The sequence below is a fragment of the Gadus chalcogrammus genome, chromosome 12, assembly GCF_026213295.1.
Source record: "Gadus chalcogrammus isolate NIFS_2021 chromosome 12, NIFS_Gcha_1.0, whole genome shotgun sequence".
Classification (NCBI taxonomy): domain Eukaryota; kingdom Metazoa; phylum Chordata; class Actinopteri; order Gadiformes; family Gadidae; genus Gadus; species Gadus chalcogrammus.
The window spans coordinates 10368052-10386211 of NC_079423.1; the positions used below are offsets into that span (position 1 = coordinate 10368052).

The 18160-nt window shown below is 44.5% G+C and overlaps 25 non-coding genes and 1 pseudogene across 25 annotated transcripts; all 26 read right to left on the reverse strand.

Moving 5' to 3' along the window:
- Positions 1 to 338: 338 nt before the first annotated feature.
- On the reverse strand, positions 339 to 457 carry LOC130398326 (5S ribosomal RNA). Its single transcript, XR_008900902.1, has one exon. It is a non-coding gene; the product is annotated as a 5S ribosomal RNA (ribosomal RNA).
- A 529-nt stretch (positions 458 to 986) lies between these two features.
- Positions 987 to 1105, reverse strand: LOC130398327 (5S ribosomal RNA). Its single transcript, XR_008900903.1, has one exon. It is a non-coding gene; the product is annotated as a 5S ribosomal RNA (ribosomal RNA).
- Positions 1106 to 1634: 529 nt separating this feature from the next.
- Positions 1635 to 1753, reverse strand: LOC130398328 (5S ribosomal RNA). The gene has a single exon (XR_008900904.1). It is a non-coding gene; the product is annotated as a 5S ribosomal RNA (ribosomal RNA).
- Positions 1754 to 2282: 529 nt separating this feature from the next.
- Positions 2283 to 2401, reverse strand: LOC130398329 (5S ribosomal RNA). The gene has a single exon (XR_008900905.1). It is a non-coding gene; the product is annotated as a 5S ribosomal RNA (ribosomal RNA).
- A 528-nt stretch (positions 2402 to 2929) lies between these two features.
- Positions 2930 to 3048, reverse strand: LOC130400067 (5S ribosomal RNA). The gene has a single exon (XR_008902551.1). It is a non-coding gene; the product is annotated as a 5S ribosomal RNA (ribosomal RNA).
- Positions 3049 to 3577: 529 nt separating this feature from the next.
- On the reverse strand, positions 3578 to 3703 carry LOC130395352 (5S ribosomal RNA; annotated as a pseudogene).
- A 529-nt stretch (positions 3704 to 4232) lies between these two features.
- On the reverse strand, positions 4233 to 4351 carry LOC130398330 (5S ribosomal RNA). Its single transcript, XR_008900906.1, has one exon. It is a non-coding gene; the product is annotated as a 5S ribosomal RNA (ribosomal RNA).
- A 529-nt stretch (positions 4352 to 4880) lies between these two features.
- On the reverse strand, positions 4881 to 4999 carry LOC130398331 (5S ribosomal RNA). Its single transcript, XR_008900907.1, has one exon. It is a non-coding gene; the product is annotated as a 5S ribosomal RNA (ribosomal RNA).
- Positions 5000 to 5518: 519 nt separating this feature from the next.
- Positions 5519 to 5637, reverse strand: LOC130398332 (5S ribosomal RNA). Its single transcript, XR_008900908.1, has one exon. It is a non-coding gene; the product is annotated as a 5S ribosomal RNA (ribosomal RNA).
- A 529-nt stretch (positions 5638 to 6166) lies between these two features.
- On the reverse strand, positions 6167 to 6285 carry LOC130398335 (5S ribosomal RNA). Its single transcript, XR_008900910.1, has one exon. It is a non-coding gene; the product is annotated as a 5S ribosomal RNA (ribosomal RNA).
- Positions 6286 to 6815: 530 nt separating this feature from the next.
- LOC130398336 (5S ribosomal RNA) lies at positions 6816 to 6934 on the reverse strand. Its single transcript, XR_008900911.1, has one exon. It is a non-coding gene; the product is annotated as a 5S ribosomal RNA (ribosomal RNA).
- A 529-nt stretch (positions 6935 to 7463) lies between these two features.
- Positions 7464 to 7582, reverse strand: LOC130398337 (5S ribosomal RNA). The gene has a single exon (XR_008900912.1). It is a non-coding gene; the product is annotated as a 5S ribosomal RNA (ribosomal RNA).
- Positions 7583 to 8111: 529 nt separating this feature from the next.
- On the reverse strand, positions 8112 to 8230 carry LOC130398338 (5S ribosomal RNA). The gene has a single exon (XR_008900913.1). It is a non-coding gene; the product is annotated as a 5S ribosomal RNA (ribosomal RNA).
- A 529-nt stretch (positions 8231 to 8759) lies between these two features.
- On the reverse strand, positions 8760 to 8877 carry LOC130400614 (5S ribosomal RNA). The gene has a single exon (XR_008903092.1). It is a non-coding gene; the product is annotated as a 5S ribosomal RNA (ribosomal RNA).
- Positions 8878 to 9406: 529 nt separating this feature from the next.
- LOC130398339 (5S ribosomal RNA) lies at positions 9407 to 9525 on the reverse strand. Its single transcript, XR_008900914.1, has one exon. It is a non-coding gene; the product is annotated as a 5S ribosomal RNA (ribosomal RNA).
- Positions 9526 to 10055: 530 nt separating this feature from the next.
- On the reverse strand, positions 10056 to 10174 carry LOC130398340 (5S ribosomal RNA). Its single transcript, XR_008900915.1, has one exon. It is a non-coding gene; the product is annotated as a 5S ribosomal RNA (ribosomal RNA).
- Positions 10175 to 10694: 520 nt separating this feature from the next.
- On the reverse strand, positions 10695 to 10814 carry LOC130395310 (5S ribosomal RNA). Its single transcript, XR_008898382.1, has one exon. It is a non-coding gene; the product is annotated as a 5S ribosomal RNA (ribosomal RNA).
- Positions 10815 to 11343: 529 nt separating this feature from the next.
- LOC130399630 (5S ribosomal RNA) lies at positions 11344 to 11462 on the reverse strand. Its single transcript, XR_008902134.1, has one exon. It is a non-coding gene; the product is annotated as a 5S ribosomal RNA (ribosomal RNA).
- Positions 11463 to 11991: 529 nt separating this feature from the next.
- On the reverse strand, positions 11992 to 12110 carry LOC130398341 (5S ribosomal RNA). Its single transcript, XR_008900916.1, has one exon. It is a non-coding gene; the product is annotated as a 5S ribosomal RNA (ribosomal RNA).
- A 529-nt stretch (positions 12111 to 12639) lies between these two features.
- LOC130400478 (5S ribosomal RNA) lies at positions 12640 to 12758 on the reverse strand. Its single transcript, XR_008902961.1, has one exon. It is a non-coding gene; the product is annotated as a 5S ribosomal RNA (ribosomal RNA).
- A 528-nt stretch (positions 12759 to 13286) lies between these two features.
- Positions 13287 to 13405, reverse strand: LOC130396145 (5S ribosomal RNA). The gene has a single exon (XR_008898943.1). It is a non-coding gene; the product is annotated as a 5S ribosomal RNA (ribosomal RNA).
- A 529-nt stretch (positions 13406 to 13934) lies between these two features.
- Positions 13935 to 14053, reverse strand: LOC130398342 (5S ribosomal RNA). Its single transcript, XR_008900917.1, has one exon. It is a non-coding gene; the product is annotated as a 5S ribosomal RNA (ribosomal RNA).
- Positions 14054 to 14571: 518 nt separating this feature from the next.
- On the reverse strand, positions 14572 to 14690 carry LOC130398343 (5S ribosomal RNA). Its single transcript, XR_008900918.1, has one exon. It is a non-coding gene; the product is annotated as a 5S ribosomal RNA (ribosomal RNA).
- A 529-nt stretch (positions 14691 to 15219) lies between these two features.
- Positions 15220 to 15338, reverse strand: LOC130399715 (5S ribosomal RNA). The gene has a single exon (XR_008902216.1). It is a non-coding gene; the product is annotated as a 5S ribosomal RNA (ribosomal RNA).
- Positions 15339 to 17068: 1730 nt separating this feature from the next.
- On the reverse strand, positions 17069 to 17187 carry LOC130400278 (5S ribosomal RNA). Its single transcript, XR_008902752.1, has one exon. It is a non-coding gene; the product is annotated as a 5S ribosomal RNA (ribosomal RNA).
- A 530-nt stretch (positions 17188 to 17717) lies between these two features.
- LOC130400698 (5S ribosomal RNA) lies at positions 17718 to 17836 on the reverse strand. Its single transcript, XR_008903174.1, has one exon. It is a non-coding gene; the product is annotated as a 5S ribosomal RNA (ribosomal RNA).
- Between the last annotated feature and the right edge of the window lie 324 nt (positions 17837 to 18160).

The window sequence follows — 18160 nt, forward strand, 5'->3', positions numbered from 1 at the left end:
CACTGCGTGTGCGTGTGATGTTAAATGTTTGAACCAAGGTTAACGGTTAAAGTGTCAGAGAATGGGTGGTGATTTTTTGACGTCCTCCCATGATCTGAAGTGAGCGTGCGTGTTTGTGTTGGTGAAAGTTTAAGAAATGTACAACTGTCGGTTCAGCTCTCTGGTGCTCCCTGCTGGCAGTATCACTATACTGTCCTCATGTTTCACAAAAATAGTTTTGAGAGACGTTGTCAGTTTTTGTATGTTGCTTAAATCCTCCAAAGCGGTTGGCAGTAAACATCAGGTCACGGTACGCCACGGTAGGCCACGGAGTCAATGAGCTCGAGTTGAAAAAGAAAAGCTTACAGCACCTGGTATTCCCAGGCGGTCTCCCATCCAAGTACTAACCAGGCCCGACCCTGCTTAGCTTCCGAGATCAGACGAGATCGGGCGTGTTCAGGGTGGTATGGCCGTAAGCAATTAGTGCAGGCGCAAAACCAGGTTTTATACAGTAGCACATAAGGAGTGAGAAAGCTGCTGAGGCTCGACGTTACACTTTTACAAAAACAATCATTAGTTAGATATAAACGGCAGTAATTGATTCAGTAGGACTCCTTATCCATGTAAACGATCATTGTGACATCTGAATTCATTAATTATCTGAAATACACTGCGTGTGCGTGTGATGTTAAATGTTTGAACCAAGGTTAACGGTTAAAGTGTCAGAGAATGGGTGGTGATTTTTTGACGTCCTCCCATGATCTGAAGTGAGCGTGCGTGTTTGTGTTGGTGAAAGTTTAAGAAATGTACAACTGTCGGTTCAGCTCTCTGGTGCTCCCTGCTGGCAGTATCACTATACTGTCCTCATGTTTCACAAAAATAGTTTTGAGAGACGTTGTCAGTTTTTGTATGTTGCTTAAATCCTCCAAAGCGGTTGGCAGTAAACATCAGGTCACGGTACGCCACGGTAGGCCACGGAGGCAATGAGCTCGAGTTGAAAAAGAAAAAGCTTACAGCACCTGGTATTCCCAGGCGGTCTCCCATCCAAGTACTAACCAGGCCCGACCCTGCTTAGCTTCCGAGATCAGACGAGATCGGGCGTGTTCAGGGTGGTATGGCCGTAAGCAATTAGTGCAGGCGCAAAACCAGGTTTTATACAGTAGCACATAAGGAGTGAGAAAGCTGCTGAGGCTCGACGTTACACTCTTACAAAAACAATCATTAGTTAGATATAAACGGCAGTAATTGATTCAGTAGGACTCCTTATCCATGTAAACGATCATTGTGACATCTGAATTCATTAATTATCTGAAATACACTGCGTGTGCGTGTGATGTTAAATGTTTGAACCAAGGTTAACGGTTAAAGTGTCAGAGAATGGGTGGTGATTTTTTGACGTCCTCCCATGATCTGAAGTGAGCGTGCGTGTTTGTGTTGGTGAAAGTTAAAGAAATGTACAACTGTCGGTTCAGCTCTCTGGTGCTCCCTGCTGGCAGTATCACTATACTGTCCTCATGTTTCACAAAAATAGTTTTGAGAGACGTTGTCAGTTTTTGTATGTTGCTTAAATCCTCCAAAGCGGTTGGCAGTAAACATCAGGTCACGGTACGCCACGGTAGGCCACGGAGTCAATGAGCTCGAGTTGAAAAAGAAAAAGCTTACAGCACCTGGTATTCCCAGGCGGTCTCCCATCCAAGTACTAACCAGGCCCGACCCTGCTTAGCTTCCGAGATCAGACGAGATCGGGCGTGTTCAGGGTGGTATGGCCGTAAGCAATTAGTGCAGGCGCAAAACCAGGTTTTATACAGTAGCACATAAGGAGTGAGAAAGCTGCTGAGGCTCGACGTTACACTTTTACAAAAACAATCATTAGTTAGATATAAACGGCAGTAATTGATTCAGTAGGACTCCTTATCCATGTAAACGATCATTGTGACATCTGAATTCATTAATTATCTGAAATACACTGCGTGTGCGTGTGATGTTAAATGTTTGAACCAAGGTTAACGGTTAAAGTGTCAGAGAATGGGTGGTGATTTTTTGACGTCCTCCCATGATCTGAAGTGAGCGTGCGTGTTTGTGTTGGTGAAAGTTTAAGAAATGTACAACTGTCGGTTCAGCTCTCTGGTGCTCCCTGCTGGCAGTATCACTATACTGTCCTCATGTTTCACAAAAATAGTTTTGAGAGACGTTGTCAGTTTTTGTATGTTGCTTAAATCCTCCAAAGCGGTTGGCAGTAAACATCAGGTCACGGTACGCCACGGTAGGCCACGGAGTCAATGAGCTCGAGTTGAAAAAGAAAAAGCTTACAGCACCTGGTATTCCCAGGCGGTCTCCCATCCAAGTACTAACCAGGCCCGACCCTGCTTAGCTTCCGAGATCAGACGAGATCGGGCGTGTTCAGGGTGGTATGGCCGTAAGCAATTAGTGCAGGCGCAAAACCAGGTTTTATACAGTAGCACATAAGGAGTGAGAAAGCTGCTGAGGCTCGACGTTACACTTTTACAAAAACAATCATTAGTTAGATATAAACGGCAGTAATTGATTCAGTAGGACTCCTTATCCATGTAAACGATCATTGTGACATCTGAATTCATTAATTATCTGAAATACACTGCGTGTGCGTGTGATGTTAAATGTTTGAACCAAGGTTAACGGTTAAAGTGTCAGAGAATGGGTGGTGATTTTTTGACGTCCTCCCATGATCTGAAGTGAGCGTGCGTGTTTGTGTTGGTGAAAGTTTAAGAAATGTACAACTGTCGGTTCAGCTCTCTGGTGCTCCCTGCTGGCAGTATCACTATACTGTCCTCATGTTTCACAAAAATAGTTTTGAGAGACGTTGTCAGTTTTTGTATGTTGCTTAAATCCTCCAAAGCGGTTGGCAGTAAACATCAGGTCACGGTACGCCACGGTAGGCCACGGAGGCAATGAGCTCGAGTTGAAAAAGAAAAGCTTACAGCACCTGGAATTCCCAGGCGGCCTCCCATCCAAGTACTAACCAGGCCCGACCCTGCTTAGCTTCCGAGATCAGACGAGATCGGGCGTGTTCAGGGTGGTATGGCCGTAAGCAATTAGTGCAGGCGCAAAACCAGGTTTTATACAGTAGCACATAAGGAGTGAGAAAGCTGCTGAGGCTCGACGTTACACTCTTACAAAAACAATCATTAGTTAGATATAAACGGCAGTAATTGATTCAGTAGGACTCCTTATCCATGTAAACGATCATTGTGACATCTGAATTCATTAATTATCTGAAATACACTGCGTGTGCGTGTGATGTTAAATGTTTGAACCAAGGTTAACGGTTAAAGTGTCAGAGAATGGGTGGTGATTTTTTGACGTCCTCCCATGATCTGAAGTGAGCGTGCGTGTTTGTGTTGGTGAAAGTTTAAGAAATGTACAACTGTCGGTTCAGCTCTCTGGTGCTCCCTGCTGGCAGTATCACTATACTGTCCTCATGTTTCACAAAAATAGTTTTGAGAGACGTTGTCAGTTTTTGTATGTTGCTTAAATCCTCCAAAGCGGTTGGCAGTAAACATCAGGTCACGGTACGCCACGGTAGGCCACGGAGTCAATGAGCTCGAGTTGAAAAAGAAAAAGCTTACAGCACCTGGTATTCCCAGGCGGTCTCCCATCCAAGTACTAAGTACTAACCAGGCCCGACCCTGCTTAGCTTCCGAGATCAGACGAGATCGGGCGTGTTCAGGGTGGTATGGCCGTAAGCAATTAGTGCAGGCGCAAAACCAGGTTTTATACAGTAGCACATAAGGAGTGAGAAAGCTGCTGAGGCTCGACGTTACACTTTTACAAAAACAATCATTAGTTAGATATAAACGGCAGTAATTGATTCAGTAGGACTCCTTATCCATGTAAACGATCATTGTGACATCTGAATTCATTAATTATCTGAAATACACTGCGTGTGCGTGTGATGTTAAATGTTTGAACCAAGGTTAACGGTTAAAGTGTCAGAGAATGGGTGGTGATTTTTTGACGTCCTCCCATGATCTGAAGTGAGCGTGCGTGTTTGTGTTGGTGAAAGTTTAAGAAATGTACAACTGTCGGTTCAGCTCTCTGGTGCTCCCTGCTGGCAGTATCACTATACTGTCCTCATGTTTCACAAAAATAGTTTTGAGAGACGTTGTCAGTTTTTGTATGTTGCTTAAATCCTCCAAAGCGGTTGGCAGTAAACATCAGGTCACGGTACGCCACGGTAGGCCACGGAGGCAATGAGCTCGAGTTGAAAAAGAAAAAGCTTACAGCACCTGGTATTCCCAGGCGGTCTCCCATCCAAGTACTAACCAGGCCCGACCCTGCTTAGCTTCCGAGATCAGACGAGATCGGGCGTGTTCAGGGTGGTATGGCCGTAAGCAATTAGTGCAGGCGCAAAACCAGGTTTTATACAGTAGCACATAAGGAGTGAGAAAGCTGCTGAGGCTCGACGTTACACTCTTACAAAAACAATCATTAGTTAGATATAAACGGCAGTAATTGATTCAGTAGGACTCCTTATCCATGTAAACGATCATTGTGACATCTGAATTCATTAATTATCTGAAATACACTGCGTGTGCGTGTGATGTTAAATGTTTGAACCAAGGTTAACGGTTAAAGTGTCAGAGAATGGGTGGTGATTTTTTGACGTCCTCCCATGATCTGAAGTGAGCGTGCGTGTTTGTGTTGGTGAAAGTTTAAGAAATGTACAACTGTCGGTTCAGCTCTCTGGTGCTCCCTGCTGGCAGTATCACTATACTGTCCTCATGTTTCACAAAAATAGTTTTGAGAGACGTTGTCAGTTTTTGTATGTTGCTTAAATCCTCCAAAGCGGTTGGCAGTAAACATCAGGTCACGGTACGCCACGGTAGGCCACGGAGGCAATGAGCTCGAGTTGAAAAAGAAAAAGCTTACAGCACCTGGTATTCCCAGGCGGTCTCCCATCCAAGTACTAACCAGGCCCGACCCTGCTTAGCTTCCGAGATCAGACGAGATCGGGCGTGTTCAGGGTGGTATGGCCGTAAGCAATTAGTGCAGGCGCAAAACCAGGTTTTATACAGTAGCACATAAGGAGTGAGAAAGCTGCTGAGGCTCGACGTTACACTTTTACAAAAACAATCATTAGTTAGATATAAACGGCAGTAATTGATTCAGTAGGACTCCTTATCCATGTAAACGATCATTGTGACATCTGAATTCATTAATTATCTGAAATACACTGCGTGTGCGTGTGATGTTAAATGTTTGAACCAAGGTTAACGGTTAAAGTGTCAGAGAATGGGTGGTGATTTTTTGACGTCCTCCCATGATCTGAAGTGAGCGTGCGTGTTTGTGTTGGTGAAAGTTTAAGAAATGTACAACTGTCGGTTCAGCTCTCTGGTGCTCCCTGCTGGCAGTATCACTATACTGTCCTCATGTTTCACAAAAATAGTTTTGAGAGACGTTGTCAGTTTTTGTATGTTGCTTAAATCCTCCAAAGCGGTTGGCAGTAAACATCAGGTCACGGTACGCCACGGAGTCAATGAGCTCGAGTTGAAAAAGAAAAAGCTTACAGCACCTGGTATTCCCAGGCGGTCTCCCATCCAAGTACTAACCAGGCCCGACCCTGCTTAGCTTCCGAGATCAGACGAGATCGGGCGTGTTCAGGGTGGTATGGCCGTAAGCAATTAGTGCAGGCGCAAAACCAGGTTTTATACAGTAGCACATAAGGAGTGAGAAAGCTGCTGAGGCTCGACGTTACACTTTTACAAAAACAATCATTAGTTAGATATAAACGGCAGTAATTGATTCAGTAGGACTCCTTATCCATGTAAACGATCATTGTGACATCTGAATTCATTAATTATCTGAAATACACTGCGTGTGCGTGTGATGTTAAATGTTTGAACCAAGGTTAACGGTTAAAGTGTCAGAGAATGGGTGGTGATTTTTTGACGTCCTCCCATGATCTGAAGTGAGCGTGCGTGTTTGTGTTGGTGAAAGTTTAAGAAATGTACAACTGTCGGTTCAGCTCTCTGGTGCTCCCTGCTGGCAGTATCACTATACTGTCCTCATGTTTCACAAAAATAGTTTTGAGAGACGTTGTCAGTTTTTGTATGTTGCTTAAATCCTCCAAAGCGGTTGGCAGTAAACATCAGGTCACGGTACGCCACGGTAGGCCACGGAGTCAATGAGCTCGAGTTGAAAAAGAAAAAGCTTACAGCACCTGGTATTCCCAGGCGGTCTCCCATCCAAGTACTAACCAGGCCCGACCCTGCTTAGCTTCCGAGATCAGACGAGATCGGGCGTGTTCAGGGTGGTATGGCCGTAAGCAATTAGTGCAGGCGCAAAACCAGGTTTTATACAGTAGCACATAAGGAGTGAGAAAGCTGCTGAGGCTCGACGTTACACTCTTACAAAAACAATCATTAGTTAGATATAAACGGCAGTAATTGATTCAGTAGGACTCCTTATCCATGTAAACGATCATTGTGACATCTGAATTCATTAATTATCTGAAATACACTGCGTGTGCGTGTGATGTTAAATGTTTGAACCAAGGTTAACGGTTAAAGTGTCAGAGAATGGGTGGTGATTTTTTGACGTCCTCCCATGATCTGAAGTGAGCGTGCGTGTTTGTGTTGGTGAAAGTTTAAGAAATGTACAACTGTCGGTTTCAGCTCTCTGGTGCTCCCTGCTGGCAGTATCACTATACTGTCCTCATGTTTCACAAAAATAGTTTTGAGAGACGTTGTCAGTTTTTGTATGTTGCTTAAATCCTCCAAAGCGGTTGGCAGTAAACATCAGGTCACGGTACGCCACGGTAGGCCACGGAGGCAATGAGCTCGAGTTGAAAAAGAAAAAGCTTACAGCACCTGGTATTCCCAGGCGGTCTCCCATCCAAGTACTAACCAGGCCCGACCCTGCTTAGCTTCCGAGATCAGACGAGATCGGGCGTGTTCAGGGTGGTATGGCCGTAAGCAATTAGTGCAGGCGCAAAACCAGGTTTTATACAGTAGCACATAAGGAGTGAGAAAGCTGCTGAGGCTCGACGTTACACTTTTACAAAAACAATCATTAGTTAGATATAAACGGCAGTAATTGATTCAGTAGGACTCCTTATCCATGTAAACGATCATTGTGACATCTGAATTCATTAATTATCTGAAATACACTGCGTGTGCGTGTGATGTTAAATGTTTGAACCAAGGTTAACGGTTAAAGTGTCAGAGAATGGGTGGTGATTTTTTGACGTCCTCCCATGATCTGAAGTGAGCGTGCGTGTTTGTGTTGGTGAAAGTTTAAGAAATGTACAACTGTCGGTTCAGCTCTCTGGTGCTCCCTGCTGGCAGTATCACTATACTGTCCTCATGTTTCACAAAAATAGTTTTGAGAGACGTTGTCAGTTTTTGTATGTTGCTTAAATCCTCCAAAGCGGTTGGCAGTAAACATCAGGTCACGGTACGCCACGGTAGGCCACGGAGGCAATGAGCTCGAGTTGAAAAAGAAAAAGCTTACAGCACCTGGTATTCCCAGGCGGTCTCCCATCCAAGTACTAACCAGGCCCGACCCTGCTTAGCTTCCGAGATCAGACGAGATCGGGCGTGTTCAGGGTGGTATGGCCGTAAGCAATTAGTGCAGGCGCAAAACCAGGTTTTATACAGTAGCACATAAGGAGTGAGAAAGCTGCTGAGGCTCGACGTTACACTTTTACAAAAACAATCATTAGTTAGATATAAACGGCAGTAATTGATTCAGTAGGACTCCTTATCCATGTAAACGATCATTGTGACATCTGAATTCATTAATTATCTGAAATACACTGCGTGTGCGTGTGATGTTAAATGTTTGAACCAAGGTTAACGGTTAAAGTGTCAGAGAATGGGTGGTGATTTTTTGACGTCCTCCCATGATCTGAAGTGAGCGTGCGTGTTTGTGTTGGTGAAAGTTTAAGAAATGTACAACTGTCGGTTCAGCTCTCTGGTGCTCCCTGCTGGCAGTATCACTATACTGTCCTCATGTTTCACAAAAATAGTTTTGAGAGACGTTGTCAGTTTTTGTATGTTGCTTAAATCCTCCAAAGCGGTTGGCAGTAAACATCAGGTCACGGTACGCCACGGTAGGCCACGGAGGCAATGAGCTCGAGTTGAAAAAGAAAAAGCTTACAGCACCTGGTATTCCCAGGCGGTCTCCCATCCAAGTACTAACCAGGCCCGACCCTGCTTAGCTTCCGAGATCAGACGAGATCGGGCGTGTTCAGGGTGGTATGGCCGTAAGCAATTAGTGCAGGCGCAAAACCAGGTTTTATACAGTAGCACATAAGGAGTGAGAAAGCTGCTGAGGCTCGACGTTACACTTTTACAAAAACAATCATTAGTTAGATATAAACGGCAGTAATTGATTCAGTAGGACTCCTTATCCATGTAAACGATCATTGTGACATCTGAATTCATTAATTATCTGAAATACACTGCGTGTGCGTGTGATGTTAAATGTTTGAACCAAGGTTAACGGTTAAAGTGTCAGAGAATGGGTGGTGATTTTTTGACGTCCTCCCATGATCTGAAGTGAGCGTGCGTGTTTGTGTTGGTGAAAGTTTAAGAAATGTACAACTGTCGGTTCAGCTCTCTGGTGCTCCCTGCTGGCAGTATCACTATACTGTCCTCATGTTTCACAAAAATAGTTTTGAGAGACGTTGTCAGTTTTTGTATGTTGCTTAAATCCTCCAAAGCGGTTGGCAGTAAACATCAGGTCACGGTACGCCACGGTAGGCCACGGAGTCAATGAGCTCGAGTTGAAAAAGAAAAAGCTTACAGCACCTGGTATTCCCAGGCGGTCTCCCATCCAAGTACTACCAGGCCCGACCCTGCTTAGCTTCCGAGATCAGACGAGATCGGGCGTGTTCAGGGTGGTATGGCCGTAAGCAATTAGTGCAGGCGCAAAACCAGGTTTTATACAGTAGCACATAAGGAGTGAGAAAGCTGCTGAGGCTCGACGTTACACTTTTACAAAAACAATCATTAGTTAGATATAAACGGCAGTAATTGATTCAGTAGGACTCCTTATCCATGTAAACGATCATTGTGACATCTGAATTCATTAATTATCTGAAATACACTGCGTGTGCGTGTGATGTTAAATGTTTGAACCAAGGTTAACGGTTAAAGTGTCAGAGAATGGGTGGTGATTTTTTGACGTCCTCCCATGATCTGAAGTGAGCGTGCGTGTTTGTGTTGGTGAAAGTTTAAGAAATGTACAACTGTCGGTTCAGCTCTCTGGTGCTCCCTGCTGGCAGTATCACTATACTGTCCTCATGTTTCACAAAAATAGTTTTGAGAGACGTTGTCAGTTTTTGTATGTTGCTTAAATCCTCCAAAGCGGTTGGCAGTAAACATCAGGTCACGGTACGCCACGGTAGGCCACGGAGGCAATGAGCTCGAGTTGAAAAAGAAAAAGCTTACAGCACCTGGTATTCCCAGGCGGTCTCCCATCCAAGTACTAACCAGGCCCGACCCTGCTTAGCTTCCGAGATCAGACGAGATCGGGCGTGTTCAGGGTGGTATGGCCGTAAGCAATTAGTGCAGGCGCAAAACCAGGTTTTATACAGTAGCACATAAGGAGTGAGAAAGCTGCTGAGGCTCGACGTTACACTCTTTACAAAAACAATCATTAGTTAGATATAAACGGCAGTAATTGATTCAGTAGGACTCCTTATCCATGTAAACGATCATTGTGACATCTGAATTCATTAATTATCTGAAATACACTGCGTGTGCGTGTGATGTTAAATGTTTGAACCAAGGTTAACGGTTAAAGTGTCAGAGAATGGGTGGTGATTTTTTGACGTCCTCCCATGATCTGAAGTGAGCGTGCGTGTTTGTGTTGGTGAAAGTTTAAGAAATGTACAACTGTCGGTTCAGCTCTCTGGTGCTCCCTGCTGGCAGTATCACTATACTGTCCTCATGTTTCACAAAAATAGTTTTGAGAGACGTTGTCAGTTTTTGTATGTTGCTTAAATCCTCCAAAGCGGTTGGCAGTAAACATCAGGTCACGGTACGCCACGGTAGGCCACGGAGTCAATGAGCTCGAGTTGAAAAAGAAAAAGCTTACAGCACCTGGTATTCCCAGGCGGTCTCCCATCCAAGTACTAACCAGGCCCGACCCTGCTTAGCTTCCGAGATCAGACGAGATCGGGCGTGTTCAGGGTGGTATGGCCGTAAGCAATTAGTGCAGGCGCAAAACCAGGTTTTATACAGTAGCACATAAGGAGTGAGAAAGCTGCTGAGGCTCGACGTTACACTTTTACAAAAACAATCATTAGTTAGATATAAACGGCAGTAATTGATTCAGTAGGACTCCTTATCCATGTAAACGATCATTGTGACATCTGAATTCATTAATTATCTGAAATACACTGCAGTGTGCGTGTGATGTTAAATGTTTGAACCAAGGTTAACGGTTAAAGTGTCAGAGAATGGGTGGTGATTTTTTGACGTCCTCCCATGATCTGAAGTGAGCGTGCGTGTTTGTGTTGGTGAAAGTTTAAGAAATGTACAACTGTCGGTTCAGCTCTCTGGTGCTCCCTGCTGGCAGTATCACTATACTGTCCTCATGTTTCACAAAAACAGTTTTGAGAGACGTTGTCAGTTTTTGTATGTTGCTTAAATCCTCCAAAGCGGTTGGCAGTAAACATCAGGTCACGGTACGCCACGGAGTCAATGAGCTCGAGTTGAAAAAGAAAAAGCTTACAGCACCTGGTATTCCCAGGCGGTCTCCCATCCAAGTACTAACCAGGCCCGACCCTGCTTAGCTTCCGAGATCAGACGAGAATAGGGCGTGTTCAGGGTGGTATGGCCGTAAGCAATTAGTGCAGGCGCAAAACCAGGTTTTATACAGTAGCACATAAGGAGTGAGAAAGCTGCTGAGGCTCGACGTTACACTTTTACAAAAACAATCATTAGTTAGATATAAACGGCAGTAATTGATTCAGTAGGACTCCTTATCCATGTAAACGATCATTGTGACATCTGAATTCATTAATTATCTGAAATACACTGCGTGTGCGTGTGATGTTAAATGTTTGAACCAAGGTTAACGGTTAAAGTGTCAGAGAATGGGTGGTGATTTTTTGACGTACTCCCATGATCTGAAGTGAGCGTGCGTGTTTGTGTTGGTGAAAGTTTAAGAAATGTACAACTGTCGGTTCAGCTCTCTGGTGCTCCCTGCTGGCAGTATCACTATACTGTCCTCATGTTTCACAAAAATAGTTTTGAGAGACGTTGTCAGTTTTTGTATGTTGCTTAAATCCTCCAAAGCGGTTGGCAGTAAACATCAGGTCACGGTACGCCACGGTAGGCCACGGAGTCAATGAGCTCGAGTTGAAAAAGAAAAAGCTTACAGCACCTGGTATTCCCAGGCGGTCTCCCATCCAAGTACTAACCAGGCCCGACCCTGCTTAGCTTCCGAGATCAGACGGGATCGGGCGTGTTCAGGGTGGTATGGCCGTAAGCAATTAGTGCAGGCGCAAAACCAGGTTTTATACAGTAGCACATAAGGAGTGAGAAAGCTGCTGAGGCTCGACGTTACACTCTTACAAAAACAATCATTAGTTAGATATAAACGGCAGTAATTGATTCAGTAGGACTCCTTATCCATGTAAACGATCATTGTGACATCTGAATTCATTAATTATCTGAAATACACTGCGTGTGCGTGTGATGTTAAATGTTTGAACCAAGGTTAACGGTTAAAGTGTCAGAGAATGGGTGGTGATTTTTTGACGTCCTCCCATGATCTGAAGTGAGCGTGCGTGTTTGTGTTGGTGAAAGTTTAAGAAATGTACAACTGTCGTTTCAGCTCTCTGGTGCTCCCTGCTGGCAGTATCACTATACTGTCCTCATGTTTCACAAAAATAGTTTTGAGAGACGTTGTCAGTTTTTGTATGTTGCTTAAATCCTCCAAAGCGGTTGGCAGTAAACATCAGGTCACGGTACGCCACGGTAGGCCACGGAGGCAATGAGCTCGAGTTGAAAAAGAAAAAGCTTACAGCACCTGGTATTCCCAGGCGGTCTCCCATCCAAGTACTAACCAGGCCCGACCCTGCTTAGCTTCCGAGATCAGACGAGATCGGGCGTGTTCAGGGTGGTATGGCCGTAAGCAATTAGTGCAGGCGCAAAACCAGGTTTTATACAGTAGCACATAAGGAGTGAGAAAGCTGCTGAGGCTCGACGTTACACTTTTACAAAAACAATCATTAGTTAGATATAAACGGCAGTAATTGATTCAGTAGGACTCCTTATCCATGTAAACGATCATTGTGACATCTGAATTCATTAATTATCTGAAATACACTGCGTGTGCGTGTGATGTTAAATGTTTGAACCAAGGTTAACGGTTAAAGTGTCAGAGAATGGGTGGTGATTTTTTGACGTCCTCCCATGATCTGAAGTGAGCGTGCGTGTTTGTGTTGGTGAAAGTTTAAGAAATGTACAACTGTCGGTTCAGCTCTCTGGTGCTCCCTGCTGGCAGTATCACTATACTGTCCTCATGTTTCACAAAAATAGTTTTGAGAGACGTTGTCAGTTTTTGTATGTTGCTTAAATCCTCCAAAGCGGTTGGCAGTAAACATCAGGTCACGGTACGCCACGGTAGGCCACGGAGTCAATGAGCTCGAGTTGAAAAAGAAAAAGCTTACAGCACCTGGTATTCCCAGGCGGTCTCCCATCCAAGTACTAACCAGGCCCGACCCTGCTTAGCTTCCGAGATCAGACGAGATCTGGCGTGTTCAGGGTGGTATGGCCGTAAGCAATTAGTGCAGGCGCAAAACCAGGTTTTATACAGTAGCACATAAGGAGTGAGAAAGCTGCTGAGGCTCGACGTTACACTTTTACAAAAACAATCATTAGTTAGATATAAACGGCAGTAATTGATTCAGTAGGACTCCTTATCCATGTAAACGATCATTGTGACATCTGAATTCATTAATTATCTGAAATACACTGCGTGTGCGTGTGATGTTAAATGTTTGAACCAAGGTTAACGGTTAAAGTGTCAGAGAATGGGTGGTGATTTTTTGACGTCCTCCCATGATCTGAAGTGAGCGTGCGTGTTTGTGTTGGTGAAAGTTTAAGAAATGTACAACTGTCGGTTCAGCTCTCTGGTGCTCCCTGCTGGCAGTATCACTATACTGTCCTCATGTTTCACAAAAATAGTTTTGAGAGACGTTGTCAGTTTTTGTATGTTGCTTAAATCCTCCAAAGCGGTTGGCAGTAAATATCAGGTCACGGTACGCCACGGTAGGCCACGGAGGCAATGAGCTCGAGTTGAAAAGAAAAAGCTTACAGCACCTGGTATTCCCAGGCGGTCTCCCATCCAAGTACTAACCAGGCCCTACCCTGCTTAGCTTCCGAGATCAGACGAGATCGGGCGTGTTCAGGGTGGTATGGCCGTAAGCAATTAGTGCAGGCGCAAAACCAGGTTTTATACAGTAGCAGATAAGGAGTGAGAAAGCTGCTGAGGCTCGACGTTACACTTTTACAAAAACAATCATTAGTTAGATATAAACGGCAGTAATTGATTCAGTAGGACTCCTTATCCATGTAAACGATCATTGACATCTGAATTCATTAATTATCTGAAATACACTGCGTGTGCGTGTGATGTTAAATGTTTGAACCAAGGTTAACGGTTTAAAGTGTCAGAGAATGGGTGGTGATTTTTTGACGTCCTCCCATGATCTGAAGTGAGCGTGCGTGTTTGTGTTGGTGAAAGTTTAAGAAATGTACAACTGTCGGTTCAGCTCTCTGGTGCTCCCTGCTGGCAGTATCACTATACTGTCCTCATGTTTCACAAAAATAGTTTTGAGAGACGTTGTCAGTTTTTGTATGTTGCTTAAATCCTCCAAAGCGGTTGGCAGTAAACATCAGGTCACGGTACGCCACGGTAGGCCACGGAGGCAATGAGCTCGAGTTGAAAAAGAAAAAAGCTTACAGCACCTGGTATTCCCAGGCGGTCTCCCATCCAAGTACTAACCAGGCCCGACCCTGCTTAGCTTCCGAGATCAGACGAGATCGGGCGTGTTCAGGGTGGTATGGCCGTAAGCAATTAGTGCAGGCGCAAAACCAGGTTTTATACAGTAGCACATAAGGAGTGAGAAAGCTGCTGAGGCTCGACGTTACACTTTTACAAAAACAATCATTAGTTAGATATAAACGGCAGTAATTGATTCAGTAGGACTCCTTATCCATGTAAACGATCATTGTGACATCTGAATTCATTAATTATCTGAAATACACTGCGTGTGCGTGTGATGTTAAATGTTTGAACCAAGGTTAACGGTTAAAGTGTCAGAGAATGGGTGGTGATTTTTTGACGTCCTCCCATGATCTGAAGTGAGCGTGCGTGTTTGTGTTGGTGAAAGTTTAAGAAATGTACAACTGTCGGTTCAGCTCTCTGGTGCTCCCTGCTGGCAGTATCACTATACTGTCCTCATGTTTCACAAAAATAGTTTTGAGAGACGTTGTCAGTTTTTGTATGTTGCTTAAATCCTCCAAAGCGGTTGGCAGTAAACATCAGGTCACGGTACGCCACGGAGTCAATGAGCTCGAGTTGAAAAGAAAAAGCTTACAGCACCTGGTATTCCCAGGCGGTCTCCCATCCAAGTACTAACCAGGCCCGACCCTGCTTAGCTTCCGAGATCAGACGAGATCGGGCGTGTTCAGGGTGGTATGGCCGTAAGCAATTAGTGCAGGCGCAAAACCAGGTTTTATACAGTAGCACATAAGGAGTGAGAAAGCTGCTGAGGCTCGACGTTACACTTTTACAAAAACAATCATTAGTTAGATATAAACGGCAGTAATTGATTCAGTAGGACTCCTTATCCATGTAAACGATCATTGTGACATCTGAATTCATTAATTATCTGAAATACACTGCGTGTGCGTGTGATGTTAAATGTTTGAACCAAGGTTAACGGTTAAAGTGTCAGAGAATGGGTGGTGATTTTTTGACGTCCTCCCATGATCTGAAGTGAGCGTGCGTGTTTGTGTTGGTGAAAGTTTAAGAAATGTACAACTGTCGTTTCAGCTCTCTGGTGCTCCCTGCTGGCAGTATCACTATACTGTCCTCATGTTTCACAAAAATAGTTTTGAGAGACGTTGTCAGTTTTTGTATGTTGCTTAAATCCTCCAAAGCGGTTGGCAGTAAACATCAGGTCACGGTACGCCACGGTAGGCCACGGAGACAACGAGCTCGAGTTGAAAAAGAAAAAGTTTACAGCACCTGGTATTCCCAGGCGGTCTCCCATCCAAGTACTAACCAGGCCCGACCCTGCTTAGCTTCCGAGATCAGACGAGATCGGGTGTGTTCAGGGTGGTATGGCCGTAAGCAATTAGTGCAGGCGCAAAGCCAGGTTTTATACAGTAGCACATAAGGAGTGAGAAAGCTGCTGAGGCTTGACGTTACACTTTTACAAAAACAATCATTAGTTAGATATAAACGGCAGTAATTGATTCAGTAGGACTCCTTATCCATGTAAACGATCATTGTGACATCTGAATTCATTAATTATCTGAAATACACTGCATGTGCGTGTGATGTTAAATGTTTGAACCAAGGTTAACGGTTAAAGTGTCAGAGAATGGGTGGTGATTTGTTGACGTCCTCCCATGATCTGGGCCCTGTACCACGAAGCTCGCTTAGAGGGTTAGCGAGGTATGTTGAGCTCCAAGCCTGGGTTAGTTGTACCACGAAAGTCGATCTCTTTTAGCGTCGCTGTATCACCATGGTGACTTATGCTCGCAACCAAACCTGGTCGGGAGCAGTTTTTCGGCTTAGTCTAGCCGGAGATCGGCTACTTAAATCGGCGTGCGCAGCTTCCTAGCCCCTCCTCTGACAATGGCGTCACCATTTGTGGGTGTTCCCGTGGACCCCGGCGCACTTCTCCGGAGACAAGGGTTTTACGGGACAGAACCGATCCCTTGGCATTGTCTGATGATATTCAGATTTCAGACTTTATTGTCATTGTGCAAACAACGAAATTGGGGTTCTTCATGAGAGATACAGATTCTCATCAGAGGGTGTTCGTTATTTGATCGTCCTTTTGGACCTTATGTAGACAATGATTACTGTTGCGCATTGTGTCTCAGTGACAGAGTGCTAGAGTGGAGGTAGCGCGTCAGTCTTGAATTTCTGCGCGGGGGGTTTCGACTCCCATGTGACGCGAAATATATGTGAAGCTTAAAAAGTCCTAATTCTCATGCATATGGAATACTTAATCACTAAAACTTATGGAATTATATTTTTGTGCTTATTTCGAACTTCAACCCATATTTTCAAGGCCGTGCTGGCAACACATCTATGGGGGTAAAATGCATGATGATAGACCGGCGAATTTGAACCCCGGTCGCTGGCGTTCGGGTCTTATACTAATCCACTACGCTACAGCCGCTACCTCTCAGCGGCCAAAAACATGCGATACATTGCTTAAATAGGGTGTATTTAAAGTGAATTCCCTAAATGATAGAATAAGGCAGGATGGACGTTGCTTATGCATTTTTAAATCATCATCATTCTATTTGGATTAATGGCGAACAATTCTGCATTTGGCATAGTTATTTACAGACAATATGCAGAATCTTTTCACTTATACTCATAGACTGCTTGATCTATCGTAAAGGTGAGAAAAATGACGAAAAAAACGCCCCTTTCACGTGAACGCGCACTGAACCTAAAGCGGAAAACCTGGTTCAACTAATTGAATCTAAAGTGAGCTTCGTGGTACCATTTAACTCTGATTGCGAGTTGCGGCTCTGTCGAGCCAGGTTTTCCCAAGAAAGCCTGGGTATGTTCAGCGAGCTTTGTGGTATAGGGCACTGAAGTGAGCGTGCGTGTTGTGTTGGTGAAAGTTTAAGAAATGTACAACTGTCGTTTCAGCTCTCTGGTGCTCCCTGCTGGCAGTATCACTATACTGTCCTCATGTTTCACAAAAATAGTTTTGAGAGACGTTTTCAGTTTTTGTATGTTGCTTAAATCCTCCAAAGCGGTTGGCAGTAAACATCAGGTCACGGTACGCCACGGTAGGCCACGGAGGGCAATGAGCTCGAGTTGAAAAAGAAAAAGCTTACAGCACCTGGTATTCCCAGGCGGTCTCCCATCCAAGTACTAACCAGGCCCGACCCTGCTTAGCTTCCGAGATCAGACGAGATCGGGCGTGTTCAGGGTGGTATGGCCGTAACCAATTAGTACAGGCGCAAAACCAGGTTTTAAACCGTAGCAGATAAGGAGTGAGAAAGCTGCTGAGGCTTGACGTTACACTTTTACAAAAACAATCATTAGTTAGATATAAACGGCAGTAATTGATTCAGTAGGACTCCTTATCCATGTAAACGATCATTGTGACATCTGAATTCATTAATTATCTGAAATACACTGCGTGTGCGTGTGATGTTAAATGTTTGAACCAAGGTTAACGGTTTAAAGTGTCAGAGAATGGGTGGTGATTTTTTGACGTCCTCCCATGATCTGAAGTGAGCGTGCGTGTTTGTGTTGGTGAAAGTTTAAGAAATGTACAACTGTCGGTTCAGCTCTCTGGTGCTCCCTGCTGGCAGTATCACTATACTGTCCTCATGTTTCACAAAAATAGTTTTGAGAGACGTTGTCAGTTTTTGTATGTTGCTTAAATCCTCCATAGCGGTTGCAGTAAACATCAGGTCACGGTACGCCACGGTAGGCCCACGGAGGCAACGAGCTCGAGTTGAAAAAGAAAAAGCTTACAGCACCTGGTATTCCCAGGCGGTCTCCCATCCAAGTACTAACCAGGCCCGACCCTGCTTAGCTTCCGAGATCAGACGAAATCGAGCGTGTTCAGGGTGGTATGGCCGTAAGCAATTAGTGCAGGCGCAAAACCAGGTTTTATACAGTAGCACATAAGGAGTGAGAAAGCTGCTGAGGCTCGACGTTACACTTTTACAAAAACAATCATTAGTTAGATATAAACGGCAGTAATTGATTCAGTAGGACTCCTTATCCATGTAACGATCATTGTGACATCTGAATTCATTAATTATCTGAAATACACTGCGTGTGCGTGTGATGTTAAATGTTTGAACCAAGGTTAACGGTTAAAGTGTCAGAGAATGGGTGGTGATTTGTTGACGTCCCTCCCATGATCTGAAGTGAGCGTGCGTGTTTGTGTTGGTGAAAGTTTAAG